This window comes from Haemaphysalis longicornis, unplaced genomic scaffold (assembly GCF_048455015.1).
Source record: "Haemaphysalis longicornis isolate Haplotype H1 unplaced genomic scaffold, Haemaphysalis longicornis Haplotype H1 scaffold_59, whole genome shotgun sequence".
NCBI lineage: Eukaryota > Metazoa > Arthropoda > Arachnida > Ixodida > Ixodidae > Haemaphysalis > Haemaphysalis longicornis.
In genome coordinates this window covers 268,300-279,107 of record NW_027526403.1, presented here as the reverse complement: position 1 = coordinate 279,107, position 10,808 = coordinate 268,300, and the positions used below count along the sequence as shown (strand labels likewise).

Here is a 10,808-nt window from a genome sequence, read left to right as displayed (position 1 = left end):
GGGGCGATTTTCTCCCCCGCTTTCTGGGGTATTTATGTCAATGTAATTTTGTTCCTGTGCTTGGGGGTGGTAGCCAGCGCCACTCTGACTTGCTTGGGGGTGGTAGCCAGCGCCACTCTTCTGTGTTATTTCTACGAGTCCCTCATTTCCTATTCTGATTCGCTACATGCATAGCGAGGGCCTCTGTTCTGGCAGTCTTGGTACCATAGGGAGCTTAAGAGGGTTCAACGCTGGTTGACCACTCTCGACATGTCGTAGACACTCGAGTCACGGCGCGGGGATTAAAAAGAAGGTCCCCTTCACCCCGAGAAGTCAGAGTGGCGCTGGCTACCACCTCCAAGCACAGGAACAAAATTACATTGACATATATACCCCAGAAAGCGGGGGAGAAAATCGCCCCGCCGGTAGCGTAGTGGTTATCGCACCAGACCGGTATTCTGGAGGTCGTGGGTTCGGATCCCACCTGGCGGGCATTTTTTCTTCGCTTTCTTTCTTCCTTTCCAAATTCTTGATCTGTTTCAATGACCTACCACAACCTCCCCTTTGCTTTCCGAGGTCTTCTTGACTGCCAATCCTTATTTCTGTGTTATTTTGTACGAGTCCCTCATTTCCTATTCTGATTCGCTACATGCATAGCGAGGGCCTCTGTTCTGGCAGTCTTGGTGCCATAGGGAGCTTAAGAGGGTTCAACGCTGGTTGACCACTCTCGACATGTCGTAGACACTCGAGTCACGGCGCGGGGATTAAAAAGAAGGTCCCCTTCACCCCGAGAAGTCAGAGTGGCGCTGGCTACCACCCCCAAGCACAGGAACAAAATTACATTGACATAAATACCCCAGAAAGCGGGGGAGAAAATCGCCCCGCCGGTAGCGTAGTGGTTATCGCAACAGACCGGTATTCTGGAGGTCGTGGGTTCGGATCCCACCTGGCGGGCATTTTTTCTTCGCTTTCTTTCTTCCTTTCCAAATTCTTGATCTGTTTCAATGGCCTACCACAACCTCCCCTTTGCTTTCCGAGGTCTTCTTGACTGCCAATCCTTATTTCTGTGTTATTTATACGAGTCCCTCATTTCCTATTCTGATTCGCTACATGCATAGCGAGGGCCTCTGTTCTGGCATTCTTGGTGCCATAGGGAGCTTAAGAGGGTTCAACGCTGGTTGACCACTCTCGACATGTCGTAGACACTCGAGTCACGGCGCGGGGATTAAAAAGAAGGTCCCCTTCACCCCGAGAAGTCAGAGTGGCGCTGGCTACCACCCCCAAGCACAGGAACAAAATTACATTGACATAAATACCCCAGAAAGCGGGGGAGAAAATCGCCCCGCCGGTAGCGTAGTGGTTATCGCACCAGACTGGTATTCTGGAGGTCGTGGGTTCGGATCCCACCTGGCGGCCATTTTTTCTTCGCTTTCTTTCTTCCTTTCCAAATTCTTGATCTGTTTCAATGGTTTACCACAACCTCCCCTTTGCTTTCCGAGGTCTTCTTGACTGCCAATCCTTATTTCTGTGTTATTTCTACGAGTCCCTCATTTCCTATTCTGATTCGCTACATATATATATATATATATATATATATATATATATATATTTATATATATAACATGGTTATATATGCGGGCAGTTATATATGCGGGCAGAAATGCGGGCAGTCTACAACGCCAAAGAAGGTGTTGTAGACTTTCTGGGGCTGTATCTGACGCTTGAGGGTGGTAGAAAGCGCCACTCAGACTACACGGGGAGAAGGGAAAGTGAAGGAGAGCACAGTCGCCCAGATAGCCGAATTGGTAAGGCATTCGAGGTCTAATCGAAAGGCGTGGGTTCGGTCCCCACTCTGGGCGCTTGTTTTTCTTTCTTTCTTTCTCACGTAATTAATAATAAAAAATGATAATGTAACGTCACTAACGGTAAAAGATAGTCTAACCATTCCCCTATGACTTCTTTGACGTTGTAGACTGCCGGCATGTCTTTTATATATATAAATATATATATATATATATATATATATATATATATATATATATATATATATATATATATATATATATATATATATATATATATAGCAAGGAAATGAGGGGCTCGTTGAGGAAATACAGAAAGATAGGTCAGCAGTCTACGACGCCAAAGGAGGCATAGGGGTGTGGTTAGGCTCTTTTCTTTTTTACTACGGTTAATGAAGTGAACATTTTTTTTAATATACAGAAGAAAGAAAGAAAAACATGCGCCCAGAGTGGGGACCGAACCCACGCCTTTAGATTACATGTCGAATGACTTACCAATTCGGCTATCTGGGCGACTGTGTTCTCCTTCACTTTCTGGGCTATTTATATTTACTATAGTGTATCTGACACTTGAGGGTGGTAGCCAGCGCCACTCTGACTGGTAGCCAGCGCCACCCAGCGCCAGCGCCAGCACCACTCAGTCTACGACGCCTCCTTTGGCGTCGTAGACTGCTGACCTATCTTTCTGTATTTCCTCAACGAGCCCCTCATTTCCTTGCTATATTATTCTGCAAAAGCCTAGCGAGGGTCTCGGTTCTGGCAGCCTTGATGACTAGGTAGCATAAGAGGGCTTCCCGCCAGTTACCCGCTCATGACAGGCAGTAGACGTTGGAGTCACGCCCCGTGGGTTGAAAAGAAGGTCCCCTTCTCCCCGTGTAGTCAGAGTGGCGCTGGCTACCACCCTCAAGTGTCAGATACACTATAGTAAATATAAATAGCCCAGAAAGTGAAGAAGAACACAGTCGCCCAGATAGCCGAATTGGTAAGGCATTCGACACGTAATCGAAAGGCGTGGGTTCGGTCCCCACTCTGGGCGCGTGTTTTTCTTTCTTTCTTCTGTATATTAAAAAAATGTTCACTTCATTAACCGTAGTAAAAAAGAAAAGAGCCTAACCACACCCCTATGCCTCCTTTGGCGTCGTAGACTGCTGACCTATCTTTCTGTATTTCCTCAACGAGCCCCTCATTTCCTTGGTATATTATTCTGCAAAAGCCTAGCGAGGGTCTCGGTTCTGGCAGCCTTGATGCCTAGGTAGCATAAGAGGGCTTCCCGCCAGTTACCCGCTCATGACCGGCAGTAGACGTTGGAGTCACGCCCCGGGGGTTGAAAAGAAGGTCCCCTTCTCCCCGTGTAGTCAGAGTGGCGCTGGCTACCACTTTCAAGTGTCAGATACACTATAGTAAATATAAATAGCCCTGAAAGTGAAGGAGAACACAGTCGCCCAGATAGCCGAATTGGTAAGGCATTCGACATGTAATCGAAAGGCGTGGGTTCGGTCCCCACTCTGGGCGCGTGTTTTTCTTTCTTTCGTCTGTATATTAAAAAAAATGTTCACTTCATTAACCGTAGTAAAAAAGAAAAGAGCCTAACCACACCCCTATGCCTCCTTTGGCGTCGTAGACTGCTGACCTATCTTTCTGTATATATATATATATATAAAGTTAAGAGAAAAGGTTCCTTGCTATGAGGCTAGCTGTACGGTAGAGAAGTCCAACTGAAAAACTTAACAACATTTCTGACGTTTTGACCGGGGACCGGTCTTTTTCAAACATACAAATAGTGCGGATCAGTTCGGTTTAAATACATTTCAGTTGTGGGCGGAGCAAGCAGATGTATCAAGCAAAACGTAGGCTCTACTCGACACAGAAGTATGCGAAGCCCCAGAACGCCTGGGGGGAGGGGAAAGCGGGGGGGGGGAAGTGTTGGTGTTGTGCCGGGGAACAGAGGGGAAAGGGGGGGCGTATTCAAGGCAGGCGAGGCTATAGGAGAAGAGGAAGACGCTGCATGGAACTGAAGTCACCAAGGGAAAGCAAGAAAGTGAGGGACTAAGGAGGGGCTCCTTTCCTGCTCGTTTCTTAACTGGAAATTGACTGGTTAGGAGAAAATGGTGGGGGAGACCAGAGTTAATTATGGACGCCTAGTGCAAGCGTTAAACACAAACTCACAACGAAAAGGAGGAAGGAAGGAAGAGGGGAATTGAGAAAAGAGAGGGCGGTTTTTTAGCGGGAGGGGTGCGAGAACTGCAGACGGGGAAGGCGGGGATGAAAGAGGTTCGACGAAAGCCCCAAAACAGCACGTTTTTTTACATGGGGTGAAAACGCGGAAGCGATTTCCTGCGTTAAACGTGGTGGGGGAATGCGGGGGTGAAAGAGGTTTGAAGAAAGCCCAAAACGGCACGTGGTTTCACATGGGGTGAAAACGCGGAAGCGATTTCCTGCGTAAAACGTGACGGCCGTCCACGAGGCGGACGCAGAAAGGCAAGGTCCTGTAATGCAAGGATAAAACAATGCCATGTAACGCTAATTTAAGCTAGATCACATAAATACCGAAATATAGGTGGACATGGGGTAATATAACACATACAAAGAGGGAGAAGGACAGTGCCACATGAAGTTCTCGAAGAGCGTTCATGCAAGTGTTCCGTGCAAAAGGACACAGAATGATAATAATAATAGAAATATAATAATAACAAAAAAAAATAAAGGAAGGCGTACAATGGTGAAATCTATGTACATTCGTGCCTATGCGGTGCGGCAACAATACACAAGCATTACACTGACACAGTACAAAGTATATTACGTACACGGTACACTATAGAAAGATTTGAAAAAAGAGAGAAAAGAAGAAGTAAAAGCGCTCCTCTTTAAGAACAAAGTTTCTCAGTTGTTCGTTGCATCAGCCTTCTCCGGTGCCTGATTGGACAAGAAAGACAATCGGCTTGTGTTTTCATTTATGCCGCTCAAGACAGTGTTAAACTTGTAAATAAAGAACGATTCACGGGCTTCACGGTCATAATGTGTTTTCAAATTTGACTGAAGCACCGTGGCTGTGAACACGTGGAAGGGGTGGCCTCGATTGTTTACATGTTTAGATAGGGGAAGGTGTGGTAGGGACTTTGTGTGTGCTCAGTGGTTGTTGATTCTCATTCTAAATGGATTCTCAGTTTGACCAACGTACTGGGCGGGGCATGTGGTGCATTCAAGAAGGGAGATAATGTTTGCGCTGTCACAGTCAAAGTTTCCTCTTATCTGGAAAGAGAATGAACACGTGGTGCAGGTGGCGACAGAGGCTTTAGTCATCATGGTGCACAGTTTGCACCTTGGCTTATTGCACAGTCCGCTACCTGTGAAACGGGGGATGTTAACGTTAGATGACGTTACAATATCTCTGATGTTCCTCGCACGTCGGTACACGACGCGGGGACGGCCAGGGAAAACACTTCGCAACCTTTCGCTTTGAAGTAAAATGTATTGTGGTGTTTTCTGAGTATGCCGCTTACGTTGGAGGACGAAGCGGCATACGTTACAATAAGGTTTGGGGTCGTATTAAAGGATTTGGCTTTTGAGTTGGTTATCAGGTGGCGGCGGTCCTGTTTTTCAGACTTTCTAATAGAATCACTGATGAGAGACGGTGGGTATTGTTGTCGTGTAAGGTCATTAGTTAGTTGCTGACAGTTAGAGGCAAAATCAGCTGGGTCAGAGCATATCCTTCTAAAACGCAGAGACTGACTGCGGTTGCAGAGTTTACAGTGTTTAACGTGGTTGCTTTTGAAATGCAAGAATTGATGTCTGTCTGTTGGCTTCCTGTACACTGAGGTCACAAGCTTGTTTGATATTATCACTGGAACATGGAGAAAATTAATGGCAGATGCGGAATATGAGTGGGAGAATGAAATGTTCTCGTGGGCGTTGTTAAAAGCGGTTATAAATTTTAGAAGTTCTTCTTCCATATGGCACCAAATGAGAAAAATATCGTCAATGAACCTTGGATAGAAGAGAGGCTGAAGGTGTGCGTTGCTTAGAAATTCGGACTCCAATGTGCCCATGAAAATATTAGCATAGTTGGGTCCTAATTTTGTTCCCATCGAGGTCCCGTCGATTTGCAAGTAGTGCTTATTGTCGAACTCAAAGTTGTTCAGCTCCAAGACAAGCTTGAAAAGCACGCTGAGAGTTTCACCATAAATTGAATTCTCTTGGGAAGCATCATCGTACGCATGGATGACAGATCGGATGCCGTCTTAGTGAGGACTATTTGTATATAGCGAGGCGACGTCGAGAGTGACTAGCAGGCTATCTTCCTGTATAACTAGACCCATAATATAAGCCAGAAAATGGTTGTATCCTTTACATATGAAGGTAGTGTGGGAGGAATGTCTGATTAGGCTATCAATAAAACTAGAGATCATTTCTGTTACCGTCCCTATACCGGAGATGATTGGTCCGCCTGTAGTTCCTGCTTTATGTATTTTAAGCAACTTATAAAATCCTCCTCTAACTGGACTTAAAACTTGAAGTGATGCTGTAAGTTTTTTTGCGGTATTTTTTTGTCCTTGACGAGCGCCATCAGTATCTGGCTTACCTTGTTCTTAAACTGGGAAGTCTGATCGGTGTCGGTTGGTTTATAGAAAGAAGTATCGCTGAGCTGTCTTTCTGCCTCAGTGATGTAGTCTTGCTTATTCATAGTTACAATTGCGCCCGCTTTGTCGGCGGGTTTGATTGTGATGTCGGAGCGCTCGCGTAAACCTTCTAATGCACCTTGCTCTTTCTCTGAGAGATTTTTGGGATGCGGTGATGGATTTTTACTATTAGTTGGAATGTCACGTTGTACCACCTTGATGTACATGTCTAAGCATTTGTCTCTTTTTGGGGGAGGAGTGCAATAGAGTAGTGATGGCAGCCTAATGTCCATATTCATCATCATCATCATCACCAGGCTGTCTACGCCCACTGCCGGGCAAAGGCCTCTCCCATTATTCTCCAATTACCTCGGTCCTGTGCCAACTGTGACCAATATATCCCGGCAAACTTCTTGATCTCATCTGCCCATCTAACGTTCTGCCGCCCCCTGCAACGCTTGCCTTCTCTAGGGATCCACTCTGTTACCCTTAATGACCAGCGGTTATCTTGCCTGCGCATTACATGCCCTGCCCACGTCCATTTCTTCTTCTTAATTTCTACTAATATATCTTTAACACCAGTTTGCTCTCTGACCCACTCCGCTCTCTTCTTGTCCCTTAATGTTACACCTATCATTTTCCGCTCCATTGCCCGCTGAGTCGTTCTCAATATAAGTTGAACCCTCTTAGTGAGCCTCCAAGTTTCTGCCCCGTAAGTGAGTACCGGTAAGATGCAGCTGTCATACACTTTCTTCTTCAGCGACAATGGTAGGCTGCTATTCATTATCTGAGAATGTCTGCCTTATGCACCCACCCCATTCTGATCTGATCTAAAAGATCTAATCAGGAAACGGCAAACCATGAGAATCTCTACCACAGCTGACGGAATAGAACTAGCCGAGCTCTCGAAGTTATTCAATAAGCGTAAGACAGCTGACATACGGAAGTATAATATGGAGAGGATCGAATACCCTGTAAAGAACGGAGGTAGCCTGAAAGCAGTGAAGAGACGTCTTGGCGTGGGGAAAAATCAGACGTATGCACTTAAAGACAAGCAAGGCAATGTCATCACAAATAGGGATAAAATAGTCACAGTGGCCGAGGAGTTCGATAGGGATCTGTACAGTAGCCAGGACATACAGGATAATGCCGAACGAGACAGCAGTTCAGAGGAGATAGACATCCCACCAGTAACGACCGAAGAAGTAAGGAAGGCTTTGAAAGAAATGAAAGGGGGCAAAGCACCTGGTGAGGATCAGATAACAGCAGACCTCTTGAAGGATGGCGGAGAAATTGTACTTGAAAAACTGGCAAACCTGTATACGCAATGCCTAATGACCGCAATGGTACCGGAATCTTGGAAGAACGCGAACATCATCCTAATCCATAAGAAAGGCGACATGAAGGACTTGAAAAATTACAGGCCGATCAGCTTACTGTCAGTCGTCTACAAGATATTTACCAAGGTAATCGCTAACCGAATCTCTGCAACCCTAGATTTCAGTCAACCTAAAGAACAAGCAGGGTTCCGTAAAGGTTATTCAACAATGGACCATATTCACACGATCAATCAGGTGATAGAGAAGTGCGCTGAGTATACTGAACCCCTATATATAGCCTTCATAGATTATCAGAAAGCATTTGACTCGGTCGAAACCCTAGCAGTCATTCAGGCATTACAGAACCAGGGGGTAGATGAGCATTATGTAAGAATACTAGAGGATATATACAGTGGGTCTACAGCTACCATCATCCTCCATAGGGAGAGCAGTAAAATACCTATAAGGAAGGGTGTCAGACAAGGAGACACAATCTCTCCAATGTTATTCACAGCATGCTTACAAGAAGTATTCAAAAGGTTGGATTGGGAACAGGTGGGAGCAAGGGTTAATGGAGAATACCTCAGTAACCTCAGATTTGCTGATGACGTTGCCTTGCTAAGTACCTCGGGGGACGAATTGCAAAGCATGCTTTCCGCACTGGGTGAACAGAGTAGAACCGTGGGCCTGAAAATTAACATGCACAAAACTAAAGTAATGATTAATAACCTCGGGACAGCACAGCAGTTTGAGATAGGTGGCGAGGCAGTGGAAGTGGTAAGCGAATATATCTACTTAGGCCAAGTTGTGACCCCAGATCCCAATCATGAGGCAGAGATAATTAGAAGGATCTCCACATTATGGTCTTGTGATTTGCAATTCTAATATTCGCAAAGCCTAAGAGTTCGGGAGAAGTTCTCTAGATCCTTATAGAGTTGGAATTCGTCTAGTCTGCCGGTTGCAGGGTAAAAACTCACGCCTCTTGACCGCACGCGTTCTTCGTCATCAGTGAGGGGGGTGTCGGAAACATTTCTATGTGGCACTCTTTGAGCTGCGAGGGGTTCCGGCCAGGAATATTTTCGGGGCTTGCATGGGAAGGAAAAAAAGACGTGTCCACTTTTTCAAGAGGGGAAGTTATGCCGTCCCGAAGCAGGTTTTCCTGATTTGTTAGAATTACTTGGCGCTCTTTGTTTTCTGCAAACACTTTTAAAAGGTTAATTTCATGGGGCGTCAAGTCTACCTGGTCAGTGAGGTTTCGTTCGTCCCTCAGAATGTGCTCTAGTTGTGAGTTATCGTCGCCAATAACAATATTCAAAAGTTCCTTGGATGATTCATGTATGCATAGCGATCACCTAGCCTGAAGCTCTTGAGACATGTCGGAGGTGGCGGCTTTAACGTAAATACGCAGCCCTTTCGGAACAACATCCCTTCTGCGATAGAGAATGAGGGTAGTGAGATGGCACTGATATCGTACTCGCTTTTGGACAATCCCACCTGGCGGGCATTTTTTCTCCACTTCCTTTATTTCCAAATTCTTTATCTGTTTCAATGACCTACCACATCCTCCCCTTTGCTTTTCGGGGTTTTCTTGACTGCCAACTTTTATTTCTGTCTTATTTTCAACGAGCCCCTCATTTCACATTCTGATTCGCTACATGCATAGCGAGGGCCTCTGTTCTGGCAGTCTTGGTGCCATAGGAAGCTTACGAGGGTTCAACGCTAGTTGACCACTCTTGACATGTCGTAGACACTTGAGTCACGGCCCGGGGGATAAAAAGAAGGTCCCCTTCGCCCCGAGTAGTCCGAGTGGCGCTGGCTACCACCCCCAAGCACAGGAAACAAAAATACGTTAACACACATACCCTAGAAAGTGGAGGGGAAGATCGCCCCGCCTTTAGCGTAGTGGTTATCGCTTCCAGACCGGTATTCTGGAGGTCGTGGGTTCGGATCCCACCTGGCGGGCATTTTTTCTCCACTTTCTTTCTTTCTTTCCAAATTCTTAATCGCTTTCAATGACCTGCAACATCCGCCCCTTTACTTTCCGAGGTTTTCTTGACTGCCAACTCCTATTTCTATATATATATATATAAATATATATATATATATATATATATATATATATATATATATATATATATATATATATATATATATATATATATATATATATATATATGTATCATTGTGTCGAACCGAAGAAATACAGGTCCGGTTACGGTTCTGGTTCAGGAGAAATCATTTGGTTCCGGTTCAGCTCGGGTTCAACAAAATCACGTACCGAACCGGTTCGCGAACCGGTTCGACGAGTTTCATTATCACTGCAATTAGAAAAAAAATTTAGTTGTTCAAAACTACAATCAAATCAAAATAAAACAAAAATTCAAAACGCTGAATTTCACTAACGGCAGTGGCGCAATTGGAAACAAACTTTAAAGAATTACGAGGTATTAGACAAACAGATTAGGTGACGACGATTTGACACCTACTTTCTGCCCAGACTTTATGTTGTCTTAGCGACAATTCATAAATCCATCGCCAAGAGATTAGGTAATGGGGTATATTTTCTGCCCTTTCATTTTTTGTTGAAATAGAAATCGTCGCTATGGATTCACCCATCACGCTAACCTTGAAGCCCTAAATTTAGGCCTGAGTACTGGCACGTTCAAATACCAGCGCTTAATACCAATGGTGCACATTTTTTGTGTTTGTAACAACACAGCAAAATCCTACAACACACACATAAATAATGTGTTAGGTGTCACCTTATCAAATGTGTTAGCCACACTTTTGTGAAATTAAGCTTTAGGTACGCTCGGTCACTGCATTATTGTTCTGACCACTGCGATTCCTTTTGTTATCGCTATACCGGATCTCTGCATTACAATCAGTATGTTTCTGCTTCCAAGACAATGTCGAGGGCTGCGGTCTCTTGCCAAGGCATTATGTGCGCACCTTAAAAGTTTTCCCTGACATATCTGTTGTTATTTATATCTGTAAAAAACGGAGCTTGTCCACTGTACTGTCCTCACAAACTGACCACGGAAATGACTTTCTTCGGATTTATGACACGTTTGGTTGTGAAACCGAGGGCA

General features: G+C 45.0%; 2 non-coding genes across 2 annotated transcripts; both read left to right on the top strand.

The window, feature by feature from the left end:
• Nucleotides 1–1,321: 1,321 nt before the first annotated feature.
• Nucleotides 1,322–1,394, top strand: Trnat-ggu (transfer RNA threonine (anticodon GGU)). Its single transcript has one exon. It is a non-coding gene; the product is annotated as a tRNA-Thr (tRNA).
• A 1,351-nt stretch (nucleotides 1,395–2,745) lies between these two features.
• On the top strand, nucleotides 2,746–2,817 carry Trnat-cgu (transfer RNA threonine (anticodon CGU)). The gene has a single exon. It is a non-coding gene; the product is annotated as a tRNA-Thr (tRNA).
• Nucleotides 2,818–10,808: the final 7,991 nt, after the last annotated feature.